Consider the following 14,480-nt stretch of genomic DNA (forward strand, 5'->3'; position numbering starts at 1 on the left):
GGATAAATGAGAAATACGGAAGAAACAGAAACAAGGAATTGGACCGAGTCAAATAAAACAGATTTATTCAAAATATACACAAAACGATAATAATAATAATGACAATAATGCACACAAGAATAACTACGAAGAAGAAAAAGACCGACTGAGCAATCCAGCCTCGACCGCGACCACTGCCGCTGAATCGTCCTGGGACAGCGAGCCCTGAACACCAGAGATACGGTAGGCTCCCTCCAACCTCAATTCTCTGCATAAGTCGAGAGCATTTCCTGCACCCTAGCCTCCAGAACAACTCACAAAATAGAATGAGTCTACAGGAGCACAGATGGTTCCCAGAGGCCAGTCGGCGCCTCAACCAAGCCGCAGTGGACACGCACAAATGATCGATGATCATACAGCCACCGGTGCTCCGAGAAAATACAGGGGACCGACGTCTCGACGTATTCAACAAAACACCAGTCTCCTGAAGGTAGGCACTGATGGCATCAGACAATATCTGCTCATCCGCTTGCCTGACACGAGTCCGGATCTCGTAAAACTCCGTAGCACTGAGGAATCGCTCCGGAAACCCCTCAGGGGCCAACAACATTGGTCCGGTGGCCAGCACACCGATCCCCACTCCTAACACGGTATCGTGAACCCTCTGAGAACAGAAACGATGCAAATAAATAAAAAAAAAAAAACACACACACAGAAAAACAATGTAAGGATTTAGATTTTAGAATAAAGGCTTCTATATGTATATTAGATCGTTCAGAAGTTCTGCGAATCGTACAGTGTGCTTTTTATAGATTAAATGTTGTAGAATAAACACTTATATGTATATCCCGAATTTCATCTAAACTGTTCTTATAATTATGAGTTCACATGCAATCTGAAAAATAACATATTCAGCATTTCCTTCTATTAGCTTTTACTGTGTAGAAAAGCGCGGCAAAGTTGTACAGCATCTGTACATGAACAATGATATCAACGGCTTCGAAATGGAGATTTTTAATTATCCAATAAATCCATCAAATCTGTCGAATTAATATTGCTATTAAAAGAAATCCTTGCTTAATCAACGAATAAAATTGCAAAACAGTTAAAAATAAATGTTTTAATGGAAAAATATACAATACTCTCTAAGCGACGTAATAATTATAAGAAAGAAAAGTAATGAATTTTCTTCGGAGGGTCCGAAAATTTCTCTATTGCGACACACGTGCAAAGCGATTCGGCCAGTTAACCATAAATCCAAATTGGATCGAAATCGCAGGGAAGACCGTCTTCGAGCCGTTAATCATTCAAAACGTGTCGGTCAGGAAGCCCACTAACGAAAGCGTTCGAATAAAAGCTCGACTAATGGGTAGTAGAGCAAACCTCCCACCACCCGTCATCGGTCCACCAAGGTTCTAATTCGGAATTTCCACTCGATTAGAGGACCGTCAAATGCCATTCAACCGACATTCTATTTCTACTGCAGCTCGACAGCTAGTATTCGCGGCTCGATGCCGCAAATAGAATAGACAACATCGATAGGGAATCAAGATACCTTAAATAAGTTAGAAGGGTTCGATGATCGATACCAGGTTCGAAACGCTGAAAACGGTCGACCACAAAACAAACCCATTTTTCGATAGAAAATAGTTTCTCAGAGTGTGGCAGGTTAGCGAAAACGATGCAGTAATATTGTATTAGAAACGAATATCGTAAAGAACACCAGAATTATTTTCTGTCTTAATAATGAGAAACATACATAAGCGAATAGTAACATATCAGATCTGGTTTTAGAACTTGATCCTTTAAAAAGCACAATTATCTAATTTGATTGTAATTTTCAATGCAAACAGTTAATATGAAATTAAGTGAAGCCCAACCCGGAAATTTACCTTCAAACAGGGAGGAAAAAATGTTGGCATCACAACTGGTCAGCCTCGTCCCAAATATCGAACGGCGCGGGTCGATAGCGAGACGGTTTTCTATTGCCAAAAGAGCTGGCGTGCGCGCACCGCGGTTCGCGAGAAAGCCTTTTCCCCCTCTATCGACAAGTCAAGATTCGGCGGATCTTCGGATGCTCGGACATTTCCCTCTTTGTGAAAGTTCGGAATCGAGAAACGACGATTTATTGATACGAATCACTGACTATTTTACGCAGGTACGCAAGCATGAGTTATACTTGAAGGTATTTGATTCCCCAACAGTTCGCCTGAGTCGTTAGGATCATGTGAAAGCAACGCCGTGGTACTCCGACGTATCACCAACGTTCAATCAAATCAGAAAATTAAGGACTCTTCCCAGAGAAACTAGCGGCTAGCGCACTCTGGCAAATCAATGCCTATCAATCCTCGATATTATTACATACCGGAGTCGGATCAAACACCGGATAAGCAGAAAAAGATATCAGTCCCGTGTCGGTCCGCGCATCGCCAATGGTACTTCACGATCTCGTCGTTTCTCCACCTCGATGAAGCTTAAAAATTCCTAGCGATAATTGATAGTGGTACGATATGATCGCACGCCTTCTACCAGGAAGAAATTAGCGCGCGAAACGGGGAACGGCATCTATGTAGCAGTATAGCTGATGTTTACACGCCACAAGTAGCATTACCACGGTGTTTGCTGCGGCCCGGGGTTTCGAGTAATTGCATCCAGCCCTCTTCCAATTGACCATAAGAATAACGTAACGTAACAAAAGGAAGGGGCGGTAATGCCTGATGCAGCACAGAGAAAATTCTTTAAAGAAGCCTCCTTAAGTATGTACAGGCTATCTACTTAAACGATGCTAGCATGTTGAATTTGTTATTATAGATTCCTATTACTATTAAAAAGCTACAGTCAGGATGTAACCAAAAGATCTTTGAGAGTTTACGATTTAATAAATTCGACGATATTGCATTAAAATAACTTCGGTAATTCTGCATGCTCGAAAAACGGTTTCATGGATCTTATCGATGCCTGGTTCGAAGGCAGTCGGCGATTATCGATCTTAAGGGCAATCTGCATGCTCGATACGACGTACGTACATGCATCATCGAATCCTCATCAACCGGTATACGTCGGGTGGGATCGCGAACGGCGACCAGTTTTTGCAAGAAGCAGCCGCCGAACGGTGGCACGATTTCATTGCACGCGTGAGCGTTTCTCGCCAGTTTCTTTTTCTCCTCCTGCTTCTGCTTGTTCATCGTCGTGCTCGAACGCGGAAGTTGGTTGCTCGTTGGTTCGCGAGAGCTTGCCCCGGCCACGGAATATCCTGCGCGAACTTCGCACGGGAATACGTGAACGCGTCTCCCGTGGATCGATAATCGCCGTTGCCGCGGCTATTCCCCGCGTACCGTAGTCGTTATTGCTGCACCGTTTTTTTATCGTTTTCTTTATCGCGTGTCCTTAGACTTGTGTACGGAGTTTGTAATTTTCTGAGAGTCGATGGAACGAGATACGAGAACACGAGAATAATATTAATCCGCGTGAAACGATGTTACGAAGTTGTGGCGTTTGCGGTATTTCAGTCAGTGGTTCGATATGAATTTTCCACATATTTCCCAAAATTAGTTCCTAATATATTGCATCTTTTGTCTGTGCTATACCGAATGAAAGACTGATTTAGCCTATAATTCGATTACGTGAACACCGATTTTCGGGAAGAATCAGTAGATAGTGGGTCGAATCGAGTTTCATTTAAGTAAAAATTATTCACGTCGCAAAGGTAGATGCATTTGAAAATTAGCAAATTTACTGTGCTATTTTTCGATTAATTATCTATTTTGCTGGGAATTGGGAAAGCGCCGTTCCACGCATTCCCCGTTTCTACGCATGATAACATTACTGGAAGCGACCGGTTGGTGTGCCTTGCGGCGACGTGTACGTGAAATGGACGCGCACCCACGTTCCCACGGAGAGTTGCGTTCTGAAATCCGATCGTACGTCGCGTCCGATGGATGCAGGTTTGCTCCGCGGTAGTACAGTAGCCTCCAAGTGGCCGTCGCGATCCCGTTGGTATCCGGCAAGGATCTCGATCTCCAGTAATTCGTGTATACCTTCGCTTAACGCAGAGAACGGTTCTCCTACGAATGATTCATCCACGATTTCTTTTTACGTATTACGCGATTCATCCCTTCTATCCGAGATGCGCTCGACTAAAATTCGTTACGCCACAGAGCAGCGTGGCGTTCCTCTCTCTTTCCCTGGCGCAGCGAGCGAGTTTCAGTCCGGTAGAAAGTCGACGGGGACTATATGAAAAATGTCGAGACCGGAGGAAAGATCGTTATATGGAAAGGATCGCGAGGCGACAGCTGCCCGGAGGCTTTGCCAGGCCAGGGAGGCCAGTCCCCGTTCCACGATCGAACGCGCCACGGAAACACGAACAGCGGTGGAGGAAAAAGGAGAGCGAGAGAAGCTCAGCCCACGCCGGATCACTGACGTCATGCCCCTTTAAAATCGAGACCAGGATGATTCTTCGCTCGTTCGACCGCGACACAAAGCCCCACAACGACGAGGCGACGATCCTTGCCTCCGCTCCGCTCGGAAACGTGTTTTCTCCCCGCGCCCTCGTTTGCGATCGATCCGCGCGCGCTCACGTAATTGCGTAGCGAGCCAGGCGACGTCGAAATCGCGAACACGTCGATCGCGCGATGTCGTTGAATAATTACGCGGTTGCACAATACCCTGGAAATATGCCCGCTACGGATGTGTCCGTGCGTCTACGTGTGTAGGTATAGAACGCGGATCGTTGAGTAGCTGGTACGTGGAAAGGTGGAACAGCCGAGTCCGAGTCGCCCACGTAGTCGAGGGGAATCGATAAGTTCCTGAACTTCCAAGAACGACACATCCGCGACTACCGGACGTCTCAAAAGTGGAAAGGAAACCCAGTGCGGGAGCCCAGAAGAGCGGAGAGACTCTTTATGTACGCGATTCATCTCAAATCATTACAGATGGTGTATACATAGAATCAGCACCGATTATATGATAACGTGGATCAGAGTTTAAAATAAAGTACTTCTACTCTCTAACCGTTAATGCAATTGTTATTCTTCTGGATTCATAATCCCTTTTCCTGTTCTCCTTCAGCAATTAGGTAAGCGTATACTTTATGAAGGTAAATATATATTTAAGAAATCTTCACAAATCTGATTGAATCTCAAGAATGAAGAAGAATTTCAATAAAGCATGTTAATCCAACTGGCAAAGACACCTAGTTGATCGATGCAAGGGGGCCTCAGAAGAAAGAGACATCTATTATTTCAAGTTGAAGAGGTTGACGGTGCTCGAGGAAAGGGGACAGGGAATGTACAAAGAAAACGAGAGGAGGGCGATTAAAGCGCCGGTCCCATTTTCTTTTCTCTTCTGGCCGCGAATCGATTACCGCCTGAAAGCCACCATTCACTACGATTCGTCCTCGTCTCTCCGTCTCGTAGAGCGGTCGCTGTTCGTCGTCATCGCCGTCGCCGTCGTCGAGAGGAGATCACGAGGCGTAACGTGAACTCGTCGGACCGAGTCGTCTGCCTTCGCGAAGCGGGCGTAAAGGAAGGCAAAAAGAAAACCGTGAATCCATCACTTCCGTCCGATCGTCTCTTTCCGAATCGGTTGATTCTTCATCGCGTGTTGCGTATCGGCAAAGAATGGAATCAAGTTCGAAGAAGCAGCTAATAACCATAGGAGAGTAACAGCGAGCAGGGAAGAGAGGAAAGAGAGAGAGAATTTCTGTGTAAATCCGTGTCGACTGCTTGTGCTCTCTCGAGTACCATAGCTTCCACTCTTTTGAACCGTAGGACACTTAAAGAATTATTTTTCTCCTTCCATTTTCCGTTCCACCTCCTTTTCCTAATTTTCCTCGTTTTTCACTTGTTTCCTGCCTTCAATTATGCGACGTGTTACTCGACACGTGGTAGGGTCGGTAGGAAAAACACGCGACGAAGAAAAAATCGCGACGAGTGGTACGCGCGATTCTGTTTTCCGTAATTTTCAAGCGATCGTACACGATATTATTTAATACCGCGTGATATCTAACACGTGAAGAACGCAAATACCGACGCGTGGCGCTTAATTTGGAGCAACAAAAAACAACGTTCGCGAGAGGAACGATAAAACAATAGGGGGGTAGACGGAGAGAGGAATGAAAAGCAAAATATTTACCGTGCGCGATATTTTCCAGGAAAACGCGACAATAAAAACACGCACGCACGCAACACATCGATCCACTTCAAATTACAATATCTCCATTACCGGGAGGGGTGGAAAAAAGGAGGACGGTGTCGAAGCGGGGGTGGCAACTCTAAATTCTTTAACACACACGCCGTTTATTAATGCCCGCGTGCAATAAAACAGTCGAGTGAGCGCAGATTTCGATGGTAAATATTAATATGCAGATTTGTACGGGATATATTTTCAATATTAAATAAATGTAAATTTACGGAACGCATCCCTACCTTCCTTCCTCCGTTCCACAACTTCCCAACGCGGCGATCACTATTTGTACAAACTTATACATACGTATATATAAATCACTTCTGCGATTTGTACACATACACCTGTTGTCATTGGTGCCGAATAAACAAATTTAACAAATGTGAATGCTTTGTGTATACGTTAACAATTACATGACACAGGTTACACCCACCATGGTTATAAAACTACATGCATTCCGCCTAGCTACGCTCGCGAATTAACGTAAATTCGCATTATCTCCACATAATCCATAAACAAGTGTCGCGCACACGAATGAATTTTGGCTTTATCATCGATCGCTACTGTCGCGATCCAGAATTGCATTTTATTTACTCGAGAATTCTGGAAACAGCACTTTAATTAACTTTTTCTCAAAAATAGCGTATCGAAATTGGAGCAAAGTTGAAAAAATTTTCAACATCTAAGCGAAGCGAATTGATGGTGTCTAGTTTAATGGACGTATGCTCGTATCTATTAATAAGATCATAATTCTCGGCCAAAAATGGCATTGTCTCGCAGCTTTCATCGCAACCATCTTAAGCACAGCCGGTCGTCCGAAACCATGCATCCATCGAATCGATGGTTTTGCAGAGTATACGCGTAACTATCCGATAAATCTTCTTTAGAATTGCTATTGGGCTTCGTTCAGTCATCATAATTTTACTTACGAGCAAGATATACATATGTACGAGATTTTAGAGTTAGAAAATATAAGAAACAGGAAACATGAAAAAACTGGACGAGGTACGCGTTTATGTTCTTCAACGAATGCTGCTACAGAAATGAGAAGCTGATATACAGGGTGTTTGCGAAATCGTCGTACAACCGACAAGGGGATTTTCATACGGGCCGTCATTTTCGAGAAAATTTTATTTGTTAAACCAGAGGTACAACCTGTATGTATGAACCTCATACGCTTGAATCATGTGACGAAATTAGAGTAAGAATTTTCATTCAATTATCAATCGCATTACTTTATGAAATGTAGTATTAGAAAGAATCAGCCAACCATCGAGAGTCAGTCGTTTAGGAGAGATCTCGTAGCCAAAGGTGACTCAGAGACATCGTAAACGGAAACTCACGTGGAACCAGCGTGTGCGAAGCGTGTTCACCCGAAATTAAAATCTCCTTTTTTTCGCCGGAATCACTCCACCGGTTACATCGTCGGTTCAGTTCACTTGATAAAAGCAAGAACGGACACGTAGGTATCCAGGAATTACACGAAACAATTCCATTACCCTCCCCTCGCTCTTTCATCGTATTTTTCTTCTGACGTTCTCTCCTGTCAAGAGAGGTGCGCGTAGGCAGACGTGAAAACGTGGGCAAAACGTATGCGAGTGGCGCGATGACTCGACGTCGTCACGGAAAGTCCGACTTAACCTCGATCGCTGCTGGATCCAAGATCTCTCCCGCAACTTCGCGAAGAGATAAGGAAACTCCTAGCCAACGCGACCGGAGAGATCCCGCGCTCCGTTCCCCTTCGCGCTGGTAGATCGCCAACCGGACTGTTTCTGGCTTCCAAGTCGCGCGTGTATGCATGCATGCATGCAGAATCATGTAACAAATGGCATCAGCGAGAAGATTCTTCAAGGGACAGATGGAAAATGAAGTTGTTGCTCGAGTGTTCGGAGACGACACGGTTATTTTTGGATGCATCTCCTTGGAAGATCTACGAGGCGTTGTACGACTGTTCAGGATTTGATTGATAGATGGTTCGTTCGCGTCGAATTATATTTTAGGCATGTATTCTTTGAATATATTTCGGAGCAATCATCGAGATCGTACAAATCTCGATGTAACAGTGTATAGTAGATATAGATATGTATTTCTTTGAAGCTAGAACGTACTATTATCAGGTTCAGCAGTGATAAGGTTTACATATAAATGCTTCACGGAATCGATTAAAATCGAAGTATGTACCTGTTACGCGCTTCCAATCTGATTGATAGTTAAATAATTACGTATTAGAATTAATGATACGTTCGTTACACAAGTAGCATTAAAAATCATGGTTACTGCGCTTACTACTTTGCTACCGTAGAATCAAACCGGAGAAGCTTAACAGGAATTAATAGGTGGTAACGAGGCACGATACACGCAGCTTCGAATACTTCATTGAAACGCTTGCATAGTAAATCGTTACGATGAAGCCGTAGCAACTATCGAGCTTGTAAACACGTTTAACTCGCCGGAAAACACCCTCGTAAAAACGATCCCGCGCTCTGGTGTCGGGCTCTCGAGGAGGAAATGAATGCGAGACGGGAGAAGAAAAAATGGTGCGAGATCGTCCTTTCGCGCCGATTGCAATTACTTGAAAAAGGAGCGAACAACTATAGCAAACGTCGCTTTGACGTGAACGGGTTTGATCCTTGTTTTGCCCGTAGCCTTGGTGGCCGCTCGTAAAAACGAGCGTTTATTTTTCGAGCGGCCGGTTATTAAGATTCTTCGGTGGCGTTTTATAGGTTCATGTTTGTTGGTTTAGTTTTGAATAATAATTCTCAAATGCAACGTTCATTACATTTAATCAGAGCGAACTTTCACACTATGGTTCTCACCGATCTATTCCTATCAAAACTGAAATTTCTTTTGATAAGAATTCAACAACACGAGATGATACGAATTGAACAATCACGGTACGAGAAGTACACACATAGGATGCCAACTATTTGTCAGTGCCTTTACACGATACTTGAATTTACGAATACGTAGATACTCATGTATCCTCGCGATCATTACGCGAGCGAATTGACCGGGAATACGTCACGTACGCGGTCCCGAGTGCACAGCTGATGTCAGCCAACAAGAGTGACGTCAACGGGTTCGCGCTGCTCGTTATCAGCTCGTGGCCACGATTTGCTGGAATGATCTCGAGGTGCGAAGAAAATCAGTGACACGATACACATACGTGTAGATATTATTGGGAAACGAAGTTATGTACCGGTTGTTCACTTGCTTAACGCGAAGGTATCGAGCATCGATTTTTACGCAGTGGCGTAACGACGACGACAGGTAAAATCGTAGCTCTCTTTAGACAACGAGAGCGAACGGGTTCCGGCTTTCGCGCTCGGACACGCTCGACGAGAGTACCTACTCACTTTCTCGCCCGTTGCACGCCCGTCTCTAATCGTTGACAGTGAACGATAATGGAAACAACCGGATTTGCATATAAATGCTCGGCTCGCCGTCGACGTTCTCCAACGGGTCCACCGATTAAACCACGACAGACGATCGTTTAGCGTCGACTGGTTCGATCTTTAGAAACAAGCGGCAGGAATTCGCGAGTCGACGGTGGAATCACGTATACGGAATGTTTAGAAATCAATGGCACGGTGTTCCTAAGCGGAAAGTGATCAGATGTACGCTTGTAAGAAAGTGTTTGACTGGGTTCAAAGGCTTACCTAAATGTAATGAAAGGAGTACAGGTTATCCAATTGACACTCGGATAGACACGGCCACTAAATTCTTCTTTGTTAGCTCGCAACAATCCCGTACTGATGGTATGGATCGTTCGGAGACATTAATCGATGATAAGATTAACCCGATACGAACAACGAACCAAGTTATTAGTAATAGGTATACCAGATAACGAGTGACTATGCACTGCATTAATATCTGCTCCTATTTTACACCACATACGGACAATTATCGGTAAAATAACTTCGCAGTACATTTTAATAAAATTGCAATGCATTTTCATTTCGACTCACAACATGATAAACGACTATCGATCAGAAAATAGGAACTTGAGAAACGAAAGCGACGTCTCATCATGTACCAATCTAACAGAAATAATCGTGTGTACCTTGTGTAAATAATTTGTAATAAATGAAACAAAATGCTCCGTGCAGAATGTAAAAAATGCACATAGCGAAAGAAAGTTTTGATGCGATACTACCTGTAATTCGACGCATAGAAGATAGAGAATCGGAAATGGCAAACTGTCGCACGGAAAGTGCAGACCAATTAATATAGAGCGACGGTGTTTTCCCTTGTGCAACAATTCCGTGAATACCGCGCGTGTGAGCTATGATCACAAGACCGTCCTAGTCATGCGCGATTACCGTTTGCAATTTTTCTCTCAATGCAAAATGCTGATATTCAAAAGATTATATAGTAGCCGGGCGAGTAGGCACGCCGCCGCGGAACACGGGGCTTTCCCGCTGTGGCGTAAGTTTCCTTAGTTGCTCGCCAACGCGCGCCATGAAAATGATTAGAGGCAGTTGCTAACGCGAAACATATCGTCCATCGACTCGATTGTAAAATACGTAGAAATCGCGTTGCCGCGGATGGCACAGTCTTCGTGATCGATCGCGATTATTAAGCTTCCGTTTCGTAACCATCGTTAAAGGTTCTTAGCATCGTCGAAACGATCGCTGTTACGCCGCCGATAGTTGCGTCACCGTGATTAACGCGATGCTATTGCGCGTCGTCGCTGAACGAGGCAGTAAGTTTCAACGCATAAAATGTAAATGAAACTGTGGCCAATGCTCTTCAAATAATCGTGTGATCCGCGTGAGATTGAGTAGACACCGTTCGACGACAAGAAAATACATTATGCACTGCGCGTGAATAAGTGAAAAATTACCTCGCGTTCTATTCATTGAAAATCACGGAAAAGAATGTGTATAATTCTTCACTAGGCATCGAACTGACGAAAGAACGTTCATTTTCTAATCAAAACGATAACGATATCGTTATTTCTATACTAGATACATGAAAGATTCTGTATCGGCGATTTAGAAACGAATTCGGTGTTGAATCGCTGTTGCAGTAGATGAGCGACATGTCGTTTGTTATCGTGCGTCATCGACGTGGTTTCTTGCAGATCGAGAAAAGGTCATTGCGAGAGCATGTGGAAAGACACGTTCTCTTGAATCTCCGTCCACGTAAGTACGGTTGGTTCTGCCGCGATTACGAGACCGGAGCGTACGGAGCTCAACTGCAGCGGTACTTAAGCCCCGACCTCCCCACATCTTGCATTTCCGCATTGTCCGCGGTTCTTTCGGCCCGTTTTTTGTCGAGGCTGGCGATCACCGATTTCTCGCCTTCGTACACCGACGATCCATTGTTACTTAATACCCTCGCCCTTCCCCCTTTATTTCCTGAATGGAATTATCTAACGGTATTCAGATAACCTGATCACGGTTTCATCGTTCACATTTTTTTTTTACGCTTTAAACGAAAGAGACAATGTCGAGTTACCCAAGGAAGGTAAAAGCTTACACGAGTGGGAAATTCCTCGCGAGAATCGTGCGATCTTCGAGACACACGGTTGACCAGATAACGCCGAGTACTGCGAGCGCCGCGCTAACCAGCTGACGTCTCGAGAGAGAATCGTAACGCGGCGAGCGCGAGACAAGGACAGAGGATCGAGGAGAAGGTGCAACGAAGGCGCAGGGACGAAAAGTAGAGAAAGAGAAAGTCGAACGCGCGAAGAACGGCAGATGTAAACGAGAAGCTTTTACCTTTAATGGATTCGCCCCGGGGCCATCGAGATCTTCGGGGTTGAAAATACTCGGCGGCAGTAACGAAGTTTCGTAACGAGGAGCGCGCGGCGCGGCGCCGCGGCGAGCGCTAGACGCGCGAGCACTCGACTGCGCCAATTTAAATCCCGAATTGCAATCCTCTCGCCGATCGAACGATCGTATTAAAAGTTGTTTTCGGCGCCGCTCCGCGCTGCGGTGTGCCACGCCGCGGCATGAATCTTTCCTGGGTCGATCCTTGCCAAGCGTTGCTAAAAATGTTATCCCGGCCTCCTCTGTGTGCAACCTCGCACGACGACGACGACGACGACGACGGCGACGCGACGCGATCGAATCGCGCGCGCTCCAAAAATATGCAACGTCGTCGTCGTCTCGCCGATTTTGTTTGTGCACTCCAGCGGATCTCTCTAGGTAGAGATTTGATGTAGTATTGCGAATTATATTAACGACATATTTTAACGACAATTAAAAGTAGCATCACGAAGCTTGACAAGGTATTTTGAGATATGTACAAGTATTCAAGCTATCAGCCGCTGATTAAGTCGTACTATATTTCAAATGAACGAAAACCGGAATGCTTTCTTACAAAAATATTCAATTCAGAGACTTTGAATGACAGTAAACTTATGCGCGTGTATATCCTATTAAAATTTTATATCTGGTTCATTCGTGAAAACGATAGCAAACTTTTTAAAAATAGTTTTCAAGTTATTACTATATGTATAAAATATGATTTATCTTGGATTCATCGAGCTGAGAACCGACATTATAATAGATATTTTTGCACCAGTTTTTCGATGGTTAAAATACATTTAACTCCATTGCTTTTTGTGGTTATTCAAACTATTCATAAATATATAAACCGTCGACTGTTTGTTAGAAGTTCGAGGTATTTTCACAACGTTTCAGTCATTAAGACAATTTTTGAGCAGCGTCATTGCGGCGTCAAATGCGATACAGATATGTACTACTGCCAGTTTCGATTTTACTGTCATCCAGTCTCTGTTACACACGGAGACTACGAAATCGGCACAAGGCTCGCTCGAAGCGATCTGCTCCGAGAACAGCGCACAACCGTATCGCGTATCACGTTCGCAATAATACGTACCAGAACGGGAGGCCGAGGACGAGTGTGCGCGCACGCGGCTCCGGATCGTATCGTTGCGTGTTACACGCGTCGTAACAGTAGCAAGACGATGCCGCTGGTAACACATCACCAACAGAATCGAGAGCACCGAGCACCAAACTCCGTTTCGAGTCGCGTTCCACGCACCACACTTATACAACTTCTTTTCCTTCCGCTAATAAGCGGCGACCACTGGAGCGCGCACGCTACTAACGAGAAAATATCGATGCGGTTCGCGATGCACCCACTTGCGTCGAGAAACGGATCAAGAAAACCGTGGCCGCACGCGATTAAACGCGGCTGTACAAGGAAGTATAATAATTGCGTAGGTACCGAGCGACGTTAATGGAACGTCTTGCCAGCGGCTGTAGCGCGATCCAAGGGACAGCGTGTAATAAACGTGTACGGTTCTCTCGTTCCCTCCTCCGTCCTCTCGCTTCGTCTCCCTGCACCTTGCATCCTCGCCGTTACCCGTGATCTCGCTCTCTCCCCGTCTCTCTCTCTCTCTTTCTCTCTCTCTCTGCTCTCTCTTTCTGTCAACGGTCTCCGCGTTTCTTATCCTCTCCGTCACACGCTTCTCTCTCGCAGTTGCACTGCCGGCACGGGAGGCATATATGGCTGGTACACGCGTGTACACACGAAGAACGCGACACGTAGCACGGTTAAAAGGCGCAGAGACGAGAAATCGCCTGCGACTGGATTCCACGAGCCGGCCAACAGGCCACAAAACTTGGCCGAGGCTCAAAAGAATCGACTCCTCTTCTTCCTCTCCTTCTCGTGCCGCCGTCTCTCTCGGCTGTTCGCGTCCTCTTCGTCGGACGCGCACACCGCAACCTTTTTTCTTCCTTTTCTTTGCACTCGATCGTTCGCTTCTTATTTTATCGCGTTTCCTCCGAGGCAAGTCCTCCTCGCCAACCCGTGACTCTCGTCTTTTGCATTCTGCATCGCCGAATTACTGCTTAAGGCTCTCCCCTTCGAAAGATCCTCGAGGAGAAAAGGACTCAAAAGAGGGAGGTTAGTTGTCACCGAGCAGAGATAGCCGCGATTTTCGCTCCGAAACTAACGGAATTTCGCGGTCGAGACAGGCGTGATAGAGACGTCTATAACGCGATTTCATCGGATATTTTCCTCGAACAGGTTTTGGATAATTAAATGACGGATGAGGTCGGTTCTCTTGAAAAGACAATTCGAGTGATTGATATTCATAGGCGACTTTGGAGAACTGATATATTGATCAGAAGAGCGGGATAACTGACGCAATTATGGTTTGGACATTGTGAAAACAGCGTGGGAATTGAAAGCAACGAGTGAAACCTGGCAGAAATGCAAAAAGTAAATCAGTACCGTAATTCTTCGAGACCGACAACTATAATTCTAGCAGTGAACATTTGGGAATGAAAATTTAAACCGTGTTTTTAACGCGCATCGCTCTTAATCGCGAATGATAG

At 45.1% G+C, this 14,480-nt stretch overlaps 1 protein-coding gene across 18 annotated transcripts in view; it reads right to left on the minus strand.

Annotated features, from left to right (window-relative positions):
• Nucleotides 1-14,480, minus strand: part of LOC108631402 (bromodomain adjacent to zinc finger domain protein 2B) — a 127,764-nt gene that overhangs the window by 72,568 nt on the left and 40,716 nt on the right. The window contains exon 1 of one of the 18 annotated variants that reach the window (XM_018035287.2): nucleotides 13,015-13,389. The exons of 16 other annotated variants lie outside the window; for them this stretch is intronic. The gene's annotated coding sequence lies outside the window, so the exon portion shown is untranslated. Of the gene's footprint in view, nucleotides 1-11,888; nucleotides 11,906-13,014; nucleotides 13,390-14,480 lie in introns of those variants that run through there. One more of the 18 variants, XM_026818853.1, reaches the window with a different exon arrangement.

Source organism: Ceratina calcarata, unplaced genomic scaffold (assembly GCF_001652005.2).
Source record: "Ceratina calcarata isolate Rehan_Ccalc_2016 unplaced genomic scaffold, ASM165200v1 scaffold9, whole genome shotgun sequence".
Lineage (NCBI taxonomy): Eukaryota > Metazoa > Arthropoda > Insecta > Hymenoptera > Apidae > Ceratina > Ceratina calcarata.